We start from the raw sequence: 15,418 nt of genomic DNA on the forward strand, positions 1-15,418 counted from the left end.
TATTTATAGTAATTTCCAAAAAAAGCATAAACTTCCATTGACCCATGCATTTCGAATAAATATTCGTACAACTAGTCCATTATTAATTGCAAGAATTAAATAACGAAATCCAGGTCATCACAGGCATAGTTCACAATAACATGCCATGGTCACATTAGTGACCTCCGAATCTCCACATATCAAAATATTTAAAGAAGTCACACTAGACTTAAAAATGTTACTTGAATCTAAATAAAAGATTCCCTGTAATTGATCCATATCAATTACTCCCAGTACAAAAAACCACACATAAATTAAGTCACCTCTAACCTAAAAATGTCCTACAAATCACAATACTTTTCAAACAATATAACTTAGTGACTTGAGTGCTCATTTACGCAAGCATACGTATCATTGTCAAGATAGGGAAATATTAAGCCCAAAGTTTATCGTACCACGGGGATTAGTGGCTAACCCACAATCCTTGGGTAGTCGGAACTAAAGTCACTAATCAAACAAAAGAAAAAGAAAAAGAAAATAAATAAAAATGTTAATCTAAGGCACCAAGCCTTAGCAATGCTCGGCTTTGATTTTCACCAAAGCCTAATCAAAACTAAGAGCCTAGTGATGAATATTTACAATGAGTTGGAGTTCAATATTTTGAGAGTTGATTTTAGATTAACAAAATGTAATGAAATGTAAAGCAATTAATAAAAATGAAAATAAATTAATAAAAGTGTAACCAAATAAATGGGAATGTCGGGTGTTAGGGAGGTTCCTTCACCCAATTTCAATGTGTCGGAAGCTAATATAATGTAGATGCAAATCTCCTACTTTGGCGGTAGTCGTATCCAAGGCGGTTCAAGGCTCAAGGACCGAAATTCCCTTTCATGGTATTCCTACTCCGGTTCAAGGGCCGTAGGAACTCACTTGACATGAATTAGAGCCGGTTCAAGGGTCACTAATTCACATCAAGAGGCCTAGAGTTCGAGGAATTAGACTACTAAGCGACCCGCCCGCGCAATCACGCAACGGGTGTAAATCACCATGCTTATAACCCCTCGAATACGAAATTGAAGGTTTCTAGCTTAGAAATTAGAGGGGGTCAAGCCTCTAACTCCATCCTAGACATACTCAAAATACACACCCTAGAGTTGACTAGGCTCCTAGACATGCATTTTAACCCAACAAAAATAGATATAAGCATCCATCATATGAAAATTGCATCATTACATTAAAATAAGCATCTTTTACACAAAATTTGGGTTAGGGACACAACCCTAAACCCCAACAAGAAAATTACTCACAACCCATAATCATAGACATCAAGATTACAAAATTCAAAGAGAAAAGAGTATAGAAGTGTAGGAGAAAACAAGAATAGTCACAAATAGCTAAAAAGCTAGCATGACTAGTCTTGAATTACAACTCCCACAAATACCTAAAACTTGAATCTTGTACCTAAAACTTGAATCTTGATGAATCCTTGAAGCTTGTGTGAGAAATCCTACCGAAACCCAAAAGAAAACTAACTAGAATATGGTAAATGAGGAGGAGGAGAGGAGAAAGAGAAAGAGAGCAGCCCAAAGGGGCTGCCTCTGTTTTTGGTGTGTTGCGGCCCTCTGTTCTGGTGTGAAGGAGAGGATATATATATGCAATTAAATGTAGGGTTCTCGGGTGGTGCATGGTTAGAGGGGAGAGGTCATATGACACGTGGCAGCTCGTGATAGGAACAAAGGAAAAAGAAAGAAAATAAAAAGGAAAGGGAAGAAAGGATGAAGAGTGCACGTGGGGAGGGGAAGGAGGGGAAAACTATGCTGATGCTGACGTCATCATGACGTCAGCAAAGGCTATTTATTATTATTTTTTTTTTTCCTTTTCCTTGTCTTCTCTTCTCTTTTCTTCTTTCTTCTTTCTTCTTTCTTCTCCCTTCTCAATTCATTTACGCAAATACTATCGGAGGCAATTAGATTCCATTCCCTTGATTGGCATTGACTATTTCGTCATTTTGTCGGAAACTCCAATTTGCTCCAATTTTCCACAATTTTTTCTTGATTTCCGCAATTCCGCTTATTTCCTACACAATAAATAAAAATATATTAATTACATATTAATTGACATGAGGATTGGCTTAATTCTAGTGCGTTAGATATAATTATACGCATATAAATGCGTATAATCACTTAGCACATTTCCACAACATATTGTTTTTCCGAAAAGTAAATACTCGAAACAAGTATATGAACACAATCATGCATATTGTTTCACCACCACAAAATCCACTATATATACATGTAGACATTCACTCAGGAATGCCTACTAATATCAACTATAGTTTGCAATTAATTAAATTAACCTCTAAAACTATAAAAGTAACTCAATTCGTAAATGAACAATGTGAGATTACTTACCTCTAAATTCCCGCTGCGTCTTCAGAAAATTTAGGTAAATTACCGAACGTGCTGTCAATCACCTAAAGAAAGTACAGGCTCAATTTAGTACACGAATCACCAAAACAATTAAATTCCGAAACTCCCAAATTAATCCAAAAATCCGAAAGTGACGCCAATCGAAACAAAAATTCATCTGAGACCACCCAAAGTCTCCGGAACACTTCTACGGTCAATATAACAAAGTTACAAGTCAATCGAACGGTCGGTTCCTCACGGATCGAAAACCAAGACGATCGAAAAACCCTAACAAATTCATATGATCTCCAAAAATTACTTATTATATATCAAAACGCTCGTATCGATGAGTATATGATAAATAAAACCAGAAACTGCCCCTGACATGGCCGGAACACCACCACTGGTGGTGGCACGTCCACCGCCGCTGACTCAAAACCACGTTAATCCAACTGTCCAAAATGAAGTTTATACTACGAGGACTAACTTTAATACCTGAGGTTTTGGCCGGTTTGGCCTAGATAGGCCTGGATCAAGCTCATAAGCCGAGGATTTACTGTTCATGTCGAGTTGGCCATTATCTGGTGGAAATCGTTCAAAACTACCACCATGGATTGAAAGAGGAAGCTCCCACGAACCAAACAAGACCTGTTTCAAGCCTTGCCGTCATCGGAGTTGAAAAATCTGGTCGAGTCAGACCACCACCTCCTTGGCCTCTTCGATGCACCGCCGTGGGTGATAAGTGGCGCAAGCCACCACCATAAGGAGGACTGCGACACCAGTCTGAGTCGTTTTGGGCCGGCGCTGTCGCCTGAAGTCACCGGAATCTGCCCGAAAAGTCGGGTCGGGTTTCTGGGTTCGGGTCGGGTCGGCTGGAGAATAGAGTGAGAAAGGGATTGCCGTCATCAGAGTTGACCATGTCAAGTTGACCATTATCCGGTGGAAATCGTCCAAAACTACCACCATGGATCGAAAGAGGAAGCTCCCACGAACCAAACAAGACCTGTTTCAAGCCTTGCCGTCATCGGAGTTGAAAAATCCGGTCGAGTCGGACCACCACCGCTTTGGCCTCTTCGATGCGCCTCCGTGGGTGATAAATGGGGCAAGCCACCACCATAAGGAGGACCGCAACACCAGTCTGAGTCATTCTGGGCCGGCGCTGTCGCCTGAAGTCATTGGAATCTGCTCGAAAAGTCGGGTCGGGTTTCTGGGTTCGAGTCGGGTCGGCTGGAGAATAGAGTGAGAAAGGGTTTTTGGAATTTGCCCAAAATGGAATTTCTGAAATTATTTTCAAAAATTTCAGAAATTCCATATTTATACAAAGTTTCCAAAATTGGAAACTTTTCCATCGACCATAACTTTCTCGTACGAATTCTTATTTTCTCAATCCATATATCCACGAACTCGTATCGACGCGCTCTATGACTTTCGTGAAGGAAGTTTTTGGAGAAACCCAACATATAAAAATTTAAACTTCATAACCCCCCTAAAACTTTGTGTTTATAATAAAAGTTCGTCCGGAAATTATTCCATTGCACAAACAGCACACAAACAAAGCATAATACTCAAAATTCGTACAAGTGGTCCATTATTAATTTACAAAATTGAATAACGAAAATCTAGGTCTTCACACCATGAACGTCACCGAGATACGCGATGAGTTGTTGAGTGGGATCCAGCTGCCAGTGAGGTGATGAAGTGACCAGTGGTGATCATCAGGATGTGAGGATGCTGTCGAGGAGGCCTGGTCCCTAGATCAATTTTCGAAGTGCTGGGCGGGTTGTGCAATGGTACCTGAAGGAATTGTGTCCTAAAACAATCATTTTGATGTAATTATTATTGTAATTATTATTATTCAAAAGGGCAAGTTTATTGTTCATTGCTTATACTTAATATTTGATTGAACAAGGTCCAAGGAATATGAGTTAAAGAGAAAGTAATCTAAAGAGTTAGATGTGTGAGACATTTACTCTTTCACACTCTTATCCTAAAAGGTTCCTAGTCATAGGATTATCACTTGGACATTGATAATCCGGAAAGATTAGCACATACTATGTATTCTCAATATGGAGGATGATATGTCTCTTGTCATTTGTGTAGAGACACTAATACAAGTATGTGGGTGCTCTTAACTTAAAGAGTATACTGAACGCGATCATTAGAGTTCTTGTATGGAGTCTTACTTACATGTCAAACTTGAACTCTAAATTGCAATAATACAAATTAGTCATTTGACCTGAGACACCATAGTTGTCTTATGAGTGAATGGATTATCTCTTGATGATGCAATAACATTGTGTCCCTTAATGGATATAATAGATGCATTCATTGGTATAATCAATTCGGTCATGGAGACATGTGAGTGTACAACAAGGAATCTCTATCCTTAAGTAAATAAGGTGTATGTTCAAAGATGTGATTCAATGAGTCTTTGGCCAAAGCATTGAATGAGATTTAAAAAGGAGTTTTTAATCACATTCTAAGAATCACATAAGAATGAAAATCACATTAGGGGATTGACATATCAATTCCATACCCCGATGATGTGATTTAGAACATAGTGTAAGAGAAGGACCGTATTGTATTGTAATTCCAATTGAATAGGTTCTTTGTCATTCTACATTAACTAGGGTAGTCATGATATGTTGCAAGACGTCACTCATGACTTGTGAAGTCCCCGAGGATTAATAAACATTTATTATCCTAATAACAAGGGAGAATCAAAAATGGAGTTTTTGATTCGTAAACAAAATAGAATGGTTTCTATAAACTTCACTGCCTTGTTAATTAGAACCTAAGAGATCGCACACCATATAAGTGGATCATTGAGATTGTATATGAAGAAGATTAAACAAGAGTTGGTTATGAGCAAATAATTAATTAGATTTATTATTTGAACATAATTAGGATTTTCGGGTAAAACCGAACCTATTGGGCCTAAACGATTGTCGGGTTTTTTGGTGTGGACTTGGGCTTCACTAAATGAGATTTAAATGAAAGCCCAAGACACATTTTTAGTGCCCAATAACATGTATGGACCAGCCAAAATATTGGCTTTATGAAAGTCAATATTTTTCTTTTAGTAATTGGAGTTATTTCCTATTATATAAAAGGGAAAGCATGGACAAAGAAAAGTGAGTGTCTCCACACTATTATTTTCAGATTAGAGAGAGAGAAAGAGAGTTCTCTCTTGGTCCATTTTTCAGAAATTAAAGGAAAGAAGAACACTTGCATAATTTCTTCTTTTCTTTCATCTTTCTTCATCTCTTGATTCACTTGGTGAAGATCCTTAGAGGCCATATATTTTTGTGGCTTTACTTGTTACATCAAGGAGGAGATTACAAGCACAAGAAGGAGTATAAGAAGGAGTTCTTAATTCAAGGTGCTTCAAGGTGGAGGAAATACACACAAGGAGAGATCAAGGAGAGGAACTTTGGTGGTTCACTTGGATCGGATTAAAATCACGCTCCAAGGGTGAGTAGAACATAAACTCCCTCTTTGTTCTTCCTTACCATGCATGCTATGTTTATATACATATCACAATAAGCCAAGATCATGGGTTAAAGGAATGGATTTTATGTTTAGTTAGTAGTTTAATTGTTAAACTTATTCCGCACTAATTAAAAAGTTTTGAAATCCATCCATTCCTTCAATTGGTATCAGAGCCATTGGCTTAATTTTGATATGTTATAAACATGGCTAAGTATGTTTGTTGATGTGATTTTCTTAAGCTTAGAGTAATATGTAATTTAGATCATAAAATTTGCTTTATCATAAAAGTTATGAAGCATATGATGTAAGGTAGATTTTATGATAGCAAGAAAAGGTTTCTAGAAATTACATGTAAGAAGTGGTTTAAGTTTTATGAAACTTTAATGCATATGAGATATGTATTAAGGGGTTCTATATGTTTCTTAATTAAAATGTTAATCTTAGAAACATGTTAGATGATATATGCTTTAGGGGATGCATGTTTTGGCTTCAAAGATGAAGTAAACAAGTGTTCAATGGAAGAACATAAAGCTGGAATTTTATTTCCAGCTTTTTGGAATATCTCTAAACTAGTTGTGAACTAGCTCATTTTTCCATGGTGTTTGCTCTCACTTTTGATCCATAAATTCATGAATTGTTATTTACCTAATAGTTAATGATGACATAAAATCATTTCCATGTTTCTCTCACCAAATAGTTGGTAGAGTTAGTCATCTTTATTATTAGTTTCTTTAAATAACTCTCCAAAAGTTGGTGATGCATGATGTAAAACATTATCTCTAAATCACTCACCAAAAGTTGGTGATGCATGATGTAAAACATTATCTCTAAAATCACTCACCAAAAGTTTGTGATACATGATGTAAAACATTATCTCTAAATCACTCACCAAAAGTTGGTGATGCATGATGTAAAACATTATCCCCTAAATTACTCACCAAAAGTTAATGATGCATGATGTAAGACATCATCTCATAAATCACTCAACTAATTTACTTGCTTAAATTAAAGTAATTTAGTGGTTAACTTATTTTGATTGAGTTAAATATGCTTGTTTAATTAACCTTATTAATCTTGGTTAATTAAAGGATGATTATGGACTATGGCCTAATATAATTGAGCATGAGATTGGCCGACTATTCATTTTGAATGAATGTGGTTATGTAATTAAAGTAGTTAATTCATTTGGGTTATGTAATTAATTTGATTAATTCATTTGGTTGTGTAATTAAGTAGCTTATTTAATTTATTCAAGTTTGATTAAATTTAAATGGGAGCTTGTATGCCCCTTATCCACTCTTGTAATCGAAGATGGAGGCACATGATGATGATCCAAAGAAGAAGTTTGAAGTCATCAAGCCTTGAAATAAGTTCAAGTGCAAAGTGTAATAGCTTAGCTTAGTTATTTAATTTTCGTAATCGTTACGCGTAATTAAAATCAACCACCCAAACATGACCTTGATCCAACATATTGGCTCATGTTTGAAGTCATCAAGCCTTGAAATAAGTTCAAGTGCAAAGTGTAATAGCTTAGCTTAGTTATTTAATTTTCGTAATCGTTACGCGTAATTAAAATCAACCACCCAAACATGACCTTGATCCAACATATTGGCTCATGTTGGATCAAACAACAAGTCCATAATCATCCTATGTGACCTATTATAATTGCATGTTCGTTGCACTTGATCAAGTAATTTTATACTTCCCATGATTCCATTTGAAAAATGTTTTTGATGAAATCAAATTGTTTTTCCGAAAAACAATTAAGTGGGAGTATTTTATTATAGATCAAGTATAATGAAAATGTGATTGCATTAGGATCAAAGCAAATGCAATGTGATTGTTATTAATGAGATTATTAAAGATGAGACCTTAAAATTCCCTCAAAGTGATATTAAGTTGAAAAACGAAGAAGACATTATGAATGCTTCTTTGTGGCCTTCCAACATTGTAATCTCCTATTAGATGTTCTTACATGTGAATATCATTCCGAACGGGGGTATTTCTTGCTAGGAGCATTAAAAAGAGGTTATTCAACATTTGATGTTGTAAGGTAGGGACAAATCTTGGTCAATATTCTATTATGATGAGATTTAATTTTTGATCCCTATACTTACATGAGATGATGGGTATAGCTTAACTAGAGTAATTTATCAATATCCTATTATGGTGAGACTTACTTACTTTAGAGGCCAAAGTTATGGATATTCACATTTGATGTGATTGGATAAGAGTATCCTCTCATGGAAATTAAGTTGACCTATAGTTCTATTATGATGCGGTTGGCTTAATGAAAATGAGTCTTCCATACTCACTAAGAGTTTTAATTTATACTCTCGAATTCCTTGAGGGATTTGGAATTTGTTAAAATAGTGAGAGGGTGCCATTTGATTCTTAAGACCCGAGTCACTTGGTTTTAAAATCAATCTCACTTCTTTTATTTTATGTTATGTAGACTGCAATATGTCAGGACATCCTATCACCAAAATTCTCAATGAAAATCGTCTTGAGGGCCCAAACTTCAATGACTGGCTCCGCAATTTGAAAATTGTATTGACATTCGATAAGATCGCTTATGTCTTACAAAATGCACCTCCTCACACTCCATTGGCTCAAGATGCAACCGATGAGCAACGTGTTGCTTATCAAAAGCATAAGGATGATGACACGCAAGCTAAATGTGTTATGCTTGCATCCATGAACTCACAACTTCAGAAGCAACATGAGAATATGGATAGCGCCAGTTCTATATTACTTCATCTCACTGAATTGTTTGGTGAGAGAAATAGAAATGTGCGATTCACAGCTGTCAATGAGCTTGTTAAGACAAAGCATGTGAGGGGTGCTCCTGTGCATCAACATGGTCTAAAAATGATAGGCCTTATTGAGCAAATTCAAGACCTTGGATTTGCACTTGATGCGGAGCTAGCTCAAGATCTTCTTCTATCCTCCCTAGATGATTCATTTTCTCAGTTCATAATGAACTATAATATGCAACAAATGGATCATAGTCTTTCTGATCTTCTCAATATGCTGGTAACAGCTGAGAAGCAAATCAAGAAAGAGAGTGGGAGTGTGGCCATTGTCGCTTCTTCTTCCAAGTCCAAAGGCAAGGGCAAAGGGAAGAAGAAACAAGTGGCAAAGCCTAAAGGAGCAGTCCAAAAGAAGAAGAAGAAGGAACAAAAGGAACCAAAAGGTGTTTGTTTCTTTTGCAACAAGGATGGGCATTGGAAGAGGAATTGCAAAGCTTATCTTGCATCCTTGAAGAACCAGTCTTCAACAGCAGGTATGATCAATGTGATTGAATCAATACTTACAGTTAATAATACTTCCACTTGGATAATTGATTCAGGTGCATCTCACCATGTTTGCACTTCGTTGCAGGACCTAGTGGGAGCAAGGAAGCTTAAAGCTGGAGAAATCACCCTACGTGTTGGAAATGGCACAAGAGTTGACGCCAAAGCCGTGGGGACTTATATTTTGAAGTTACCATCAGGAGATACATTGGAGTTAAATAATTGTCTTTATCTTCCTATATGTATAAAGAACCTTATCTCCATCTCCATGCTTTTGAAGGATGGTTATAGAGTAGTTTTTGATAAACTAAGTGGTTTTGTATCTATTAATGAACGCATGATATGTCATGCTAATATTATTGATGGTCTCTTTCATCTAGCTTTAGATGGTAGTATTAATTGTATGAAGGAAAATGCTTTGGGATCTAAGAGATCTCGGGAAACGGTTAACCCCATTAAGATGTGGCACCTTAAGCTTGGTCATATTAGCCAAGATAGAATTCACAAATTATCCAAAAATGGATATTTAGAGTCGTTAGGATCTGATCCTATGCCTACTTGTGAGTCTTGTCTAAAAGGAAAAATGACTAAGTCACATTATGGTGGACAAAGAACAAGAGTTAAAGAACTCTTAGGCCTAATACATACCGATGTATGTGGTCCCATGTCCACTATTAGTAAAGGTGGATTCTCATACTTCATAACCTTTACCGATGACTACTCTCGGTTTGGTTATATATACCTTATGAAGCACAAATCTGAAGCCTTTGAAAAGTTCAAAGAATTTAAGAATGAAGTTGAGAAACAAACCAACAGAAGTATTAAGGCTCTAAGATCTGATCGAGGAGGCGAATACTTAAGCAATGAGTTTATTGATTATCTCAAACAAGAAGGCATTGTTTCTTCACTAGCTCCTCCTGGAACACCGCAACTCAATGGTGTCTCTGAAAGGAGAAATCGAACTTTGTTGGACATGGTTCGTTCCATGATGAGCTATACTGATTTACCTATATCCTTTTGGGGATATGCACTTCAAACAGCAATTTATTTGTTGAATAGAGTGCCTTCCAAATCCGTCCCTCTTACACCATATGAGATGTGGCATGGGAAGAAACCAAGTCTCAATCATATTAAGATTTGGGGTTGTCCAGCTTATGTCAAAAGACTAGAAGCAGGCAAGCTTGAAGCTAGATCAAGCAAGTGTTTATTTGTGGGATATCCTAAATATAGTTTAGGATATTATTTCTATCAACCTGAAGAACAAAAGGTGTTTGTTAGCAGGAATGCCACTTTCCTTGAAAGGGACTACATCCTTGATGGAAATGTTGAGCAAATGGTAGAACTCAAGGAAGTGTCCAACAAGCCACAAACTAACACTTCATTTCCCGTTGAACAACTTCCTGAACCAACTATAACACAAACTCCAAGAATATCTAGTAGGATCCGGATACCTCCCAAGAGGTATGGTTTGTGTCATGAAAGCCTTGGGGAGTTAAATCTCCTTGGTGACAAAGAAAAACTGCATGATCCTTCTAGTTATAATGAAGCAATGTCAAACGTTGACTCAAAGAAATGGCAAGAAGCCATGGAATCCGAGATTGACTCTATGTATACCAATCAAGTCTGGACTCTCGTTGACCCTCCACCTGGTATTAGACCAATTGGAAACAAATGGGTCTTCAAGAAAAAGATAGGCTCAGATGGTAAAATAGAAACCTACAAAGCTAGGTTGGTGGCAAAGGGCTATAAGCAAAGAGAGGGCATTGACTATGAAGATACGTTCTCTCCTGTTGCCATGGTTAAATCCATTCGGATATTATTTGCTATAGCTGCTCACTATGATTATGAGATATGGCAAATGGACGTAAAGACTGCCTTTCTGAATGGCAACCTTGAGGAAGAGCTTTATATGGATCAACCTGAAGGCTTTGCGTCTAGAGATGACATTCATAAAGTGTGTAAGCTTCATAGGTCCATCTATGGACTCAAGCAAGCTTCAAGGAGTTGGAACATCCGTTTTGATGATGCAGTCAAATCTTTTGGTTTCACACAAAACATGGATGAACCTTGTGTTTACAAAAAGGTCAGTGGGAGTGCTGTTGTGTTCCTTGTACTTTATGTAGATGACATCCTACTCTTTGGGAATGATGTAGGAATGTTATCTTCAATTAAAGTTTGGTTGTCCAAGACCTTCCTTATGAAGGATCTTGGAGAAGCTGCCTATGTACTAGGAATAAAGATCTATAGAGACAGATCAAAAAGATTAATTGGATTATCTCAATCCTTGTACATAGACAAAGTGCTGAATAGATTTCACATGGAACAATCTAGGAAGGGTTTTCTGCCTGTCAGACATGGCATTCACCTTTCTAAGAAAATGTGCCCACAAACGATTGAGGAAGTGCAAAAGATGAGCAAGATCCCATATGCATCTGCAATAGGGAGCCTCATGTATGCGATGCTATGCACAAGACCTGATATCAGTTATGGCGTAAGCATAACTAGTCGATATCAGTCCAATCCAGGTTTAGAACACTGGAATGCTGTTAAGAATATCCTTAAGTACTTGAGAAGGACTAAAGATTTATTCCTCGTTTATGGAGGTGGTGATTTGCAATCAGAGTTGCAAGTGGAAGCATACACAGACTCAGATTTTCAATCTGATGTGAATGACAGAAAATCCACATCGGGGTTTGTCTTCACCTTGAATGGAGGTGCAGTAAATTGGAGAAGCTGCAAACAAAGCGTTACTGCAGATTCCACTACTGAGGCAGAATACATTGCAGCTGCAGAGGCTGCAAAGGAAGCAGTTTGGATGAAAAAGTTCATCACTGAACTTGATGTTGTTCCTACCATTGAGTCACCGATTCCACTTTACTGTGACAACAATGGGGCAATTGCTCAAGCCAAGGAACCAAGGTCTCATCAAAAATCCAAACACATCGAAAGACGTTTCCATATCATAAGGGAGATTGTTAATCGTGGAGACGTTAACATTCTCAAAGTAGCATCTGTTGATAACATATCAGATCCATTCACTAAGCCTTTATCACAAGCAAAGCTAGAACAACATCTTGAGAAGATGGGTGTACGTTTCATGGCTGATTGGGTTTAGTACAAGTGGGAGATTGAAGGAATTGTGTCCTAAAACAATCATTTTGATGTAATTATTATTGTAATTATTATTATTCAAAAGGGCAAGTTTATTGTTCATTGCTTATACTTAATATTTGATTGAACAAGGTCCAAGGAATATGAGTTAAAGAGAAAGTAATCTAAAGAGTTAGATGTGTGAGACATTTACTCTTTCACACTCTTATCCTAAAAGGTTCCTAGTCATAGGATTATCACTTGGACATTGATAATCCGGAAAGATTAGCACATACTATGTATTCTCAATATGGAGGATGATATGTCTCTTGTCATTTGTGTAGAGACACTAATACAAGTATGTGGGTGCTCTTAACTTAAAGAGTATACTGAACGCGATCATTAGAGTTCTTGTATGGAGTCTTACTTACATGTCAAACTTGAACTCTAAATTGCAATAATACAAATTAGTCATTTGACCTGAGACACCATAGTTGTCTTATGAGTGAATGGATTATCTCTTGATGATGCAATAACATTGTGTCCCTTAATGGATATAATAGATGCATTCATTGGTATAATCAATTCGGTCATGGAGACATGTGAGTGTACAACAAGGAATCTCTATCCTTAAGTAAATAAGGTGTATGTTCAAAGATGTGATTCAATGAGTCTTTGGCCAAAGCATTGAATGAGATTTAAAAAGGAGTTTTTAATCACATTCTAAGAATCACATAAGAATGAAAATCACATTAGGGGATTGACATATCAATTCCATACCCCGATGATGTGATTTAGAACATAGTGTAAGAGAATGACCGTATTGTATTGTAATTCCAATTGAATAGGTTCTTTGTCATTCTACATTAACTAGGGTAGTCATGATATGTTGCAAGACGTCACTCATGACTTGTGAAGTCCCCGAGGATTAATAAACATTTATTATCCTAATAACAAGGGAGAATCAAAAATGGAGTTTTTGATTCGTAAACAAAATAGAATGGTTTCTATAAACTTCACTGCCTTGTTAATTAGAACCTAAGAGATCGCACACCATATAAGTGGATCATTGAGATTGTATATGAAGAAGATTAAACAAGAGTTGGTTATGAGCAAATAATTAATTAGATTTATTATTTGAACATAATTAGGATTTTCGGGTAAAACCGAACCTATTGGGCCTAAACGATTGTCGGGTTTTTTGGTGTGGACTTGGGCTTCACTAAATGAGATTTAAATGAAAGCCCAAGACACATTTTTAGTGCCCAATAACATGTATGGACCAGCCAAAATATTGGCTTTATGAAAGTCAATATTTTTCTTTTAGTAATTGGAGTTATTTCCTATTATATAAAAGGGAAAGCATGGACAAAGAAAAGTGAGTGTCTCCACACTATTATTTTCAGATTAGAGAGAGAGAAAGAGAGTTCTCTCTTGGTCCATTTTTCAGAAATTAAAGGAAAGAAGAACACTTGCATAATTTCTTCTTTTCTTTCATCTTTCTTCATCTCTTGATTCACTTGGTGAAGATCCTTAGAGGCCATATATTTTTGTGGCTTTACTTGTTACATCAAGGAGGAGATTACAAGCACAAGAAGGAGTATAAGAAGGAGTTCTTAATTCAAGGTGCTTCAAGGTGGAGGAAATACACACAAGGAGAGATCAAGGAGAGGAACTTTGGTGGTTCACTTGGATCGGATTAAAATCACGCTCCAAGGGTGAGTAGAACATAAACTCCCTCTTTGTTCTTCCTTACCATGCATGCTATGTTTATATACATATCACAATAAGCCAAGATCATGGGTTAAAGGAATGGATTTTATGTTTAGTTAGTAGTTTAATTGTTAAACTTATTCCGCACTAATTAAAAAGTTTTGAAATCCATCCATTCCTTCAGTACCCGTGCATGATTCTCTTTGAAGGATCAGCCGGGTGGATCCAGGTAAGGCTGAAGTCTCCGAGATGAGTTGATGTTCAAGACTTGTTACCCCGGGTAGGTCTACGTGCAAGTGGACCTTGACTTATCGGTGGGTCATGGCATGTTGTACGGCAACGTGAGGCATGGATAAGCAAAGCAAGTACCTGGTAGTAGAAGGGCTGCATAAGGTAAGACTAAGAGAGTTGCATGCATGAGTGGGAGGGGCATGCGACACCACATTTTGTATCGATTCCCACAGACGATGCCAATGTTTCTGCATGAGAATTCAGAGACTTAAGTATGAAGCGAGAGAGAGAGATGACACAACATGTATAGTGATTCACCTTGCCAAAGAGGCAAGGCTACGTCCACCTAGAGGTTTCACTATGAACGAGGCTATATCTAAGTAGGGGATGACTCCCTTTTATAAATCTCATTTTATTTTACATTTCCGATGTGGGACACAATGTACATATTGCTTATCTTGAAGCCTTTTGGAGAGCATGAAATGGTGGCCTCCCGGTGAGATATAGTTCGACCTCCACAATGACGAAGTAGCTCGGGTGTCGGTCTAGCAAATGTATGCCTTAGGCAAGGTTAACCATGTCATGGGGACCACCTACGAGGTCGTTACTTATGCTTGGCGGTATCACATCAACAATTTTTAATAAAATTCTGTTGTTATACTTTGAGTTTTTATTTTTTTATTTTTTTTTTCAATTTCTAAATCTCACATCTATAATCTATTAATATATATATATATATATATATATATATATATATATATATATATATATATATATATATTATCGAGATCACACTGTTTTTCAAAAACTTCCTAAGCTCCAAGACTAATCCGTGTTTGGAGATAATGTCAGAACGTTTTCTCCTCCCTAACCATCAAGAATAAATTCAAATTAACGTCAACGTGATTCCCACCTATTAATATTTTGTTGTACCCCAATAAACTAAAATTTCGAATCCGCCGCTGATCTCGCTGGCACGAAGATCAAAATCGGGCCGGAGTTGTTCAATCAAAGACAATTCAACACTTCGTTTCTAATTGGTATATAAGGCCATCTCCAACCCAAAGGGCTAAAAATGGCCCTAGGGCTAAATTTTAGCCCTAAATTCTGTATTATTCATTGATCTGACATCAACCGTCTCCAACCCGTCAATGCTAAATTATAGCCCTAAAATATATTTTAACATTTTGGATTGGTTATATATATATA

General features: G+C 36.9%; 1 long non-coding RNA gene across 1 annotated transcript; it reads right to left on the reverse strand.

Moving 5' to 3' along the window:
• Positions 1-1,192: 1,192 nt before the first annotated feature.
• On the reverse strand, positions 1,193-2,446 carry LOC133719951 (uncharacterized). Its single transcript, XR_009851575.1, has 2 exons — positions 2,391-2,446; positions 1,193-2,056 (listed from the first exon to the last, which is right to left on the reverse strand). It is a non-coding gene; the product is annotated as an uncharacterized LOC133719951 (long non-coding RNA).
• Between the last annotated feature and the right edge of the window lie 12,972 nt (positions 2,447-15,418).

This window comes from Rosa rugosa, chromosome 7 (assembly GCF_958449725.1).
Source record: "Rosa rugosa chromosome 7, drRosRugo1.1, whole genome shotgun sequence".
Lineage (NCBI taxonomy): Eukaryota > Viridiplantae > Streptophyta > Magnoliopsida > Rosales > Rosaceae > Rosa > Rosa rugosa.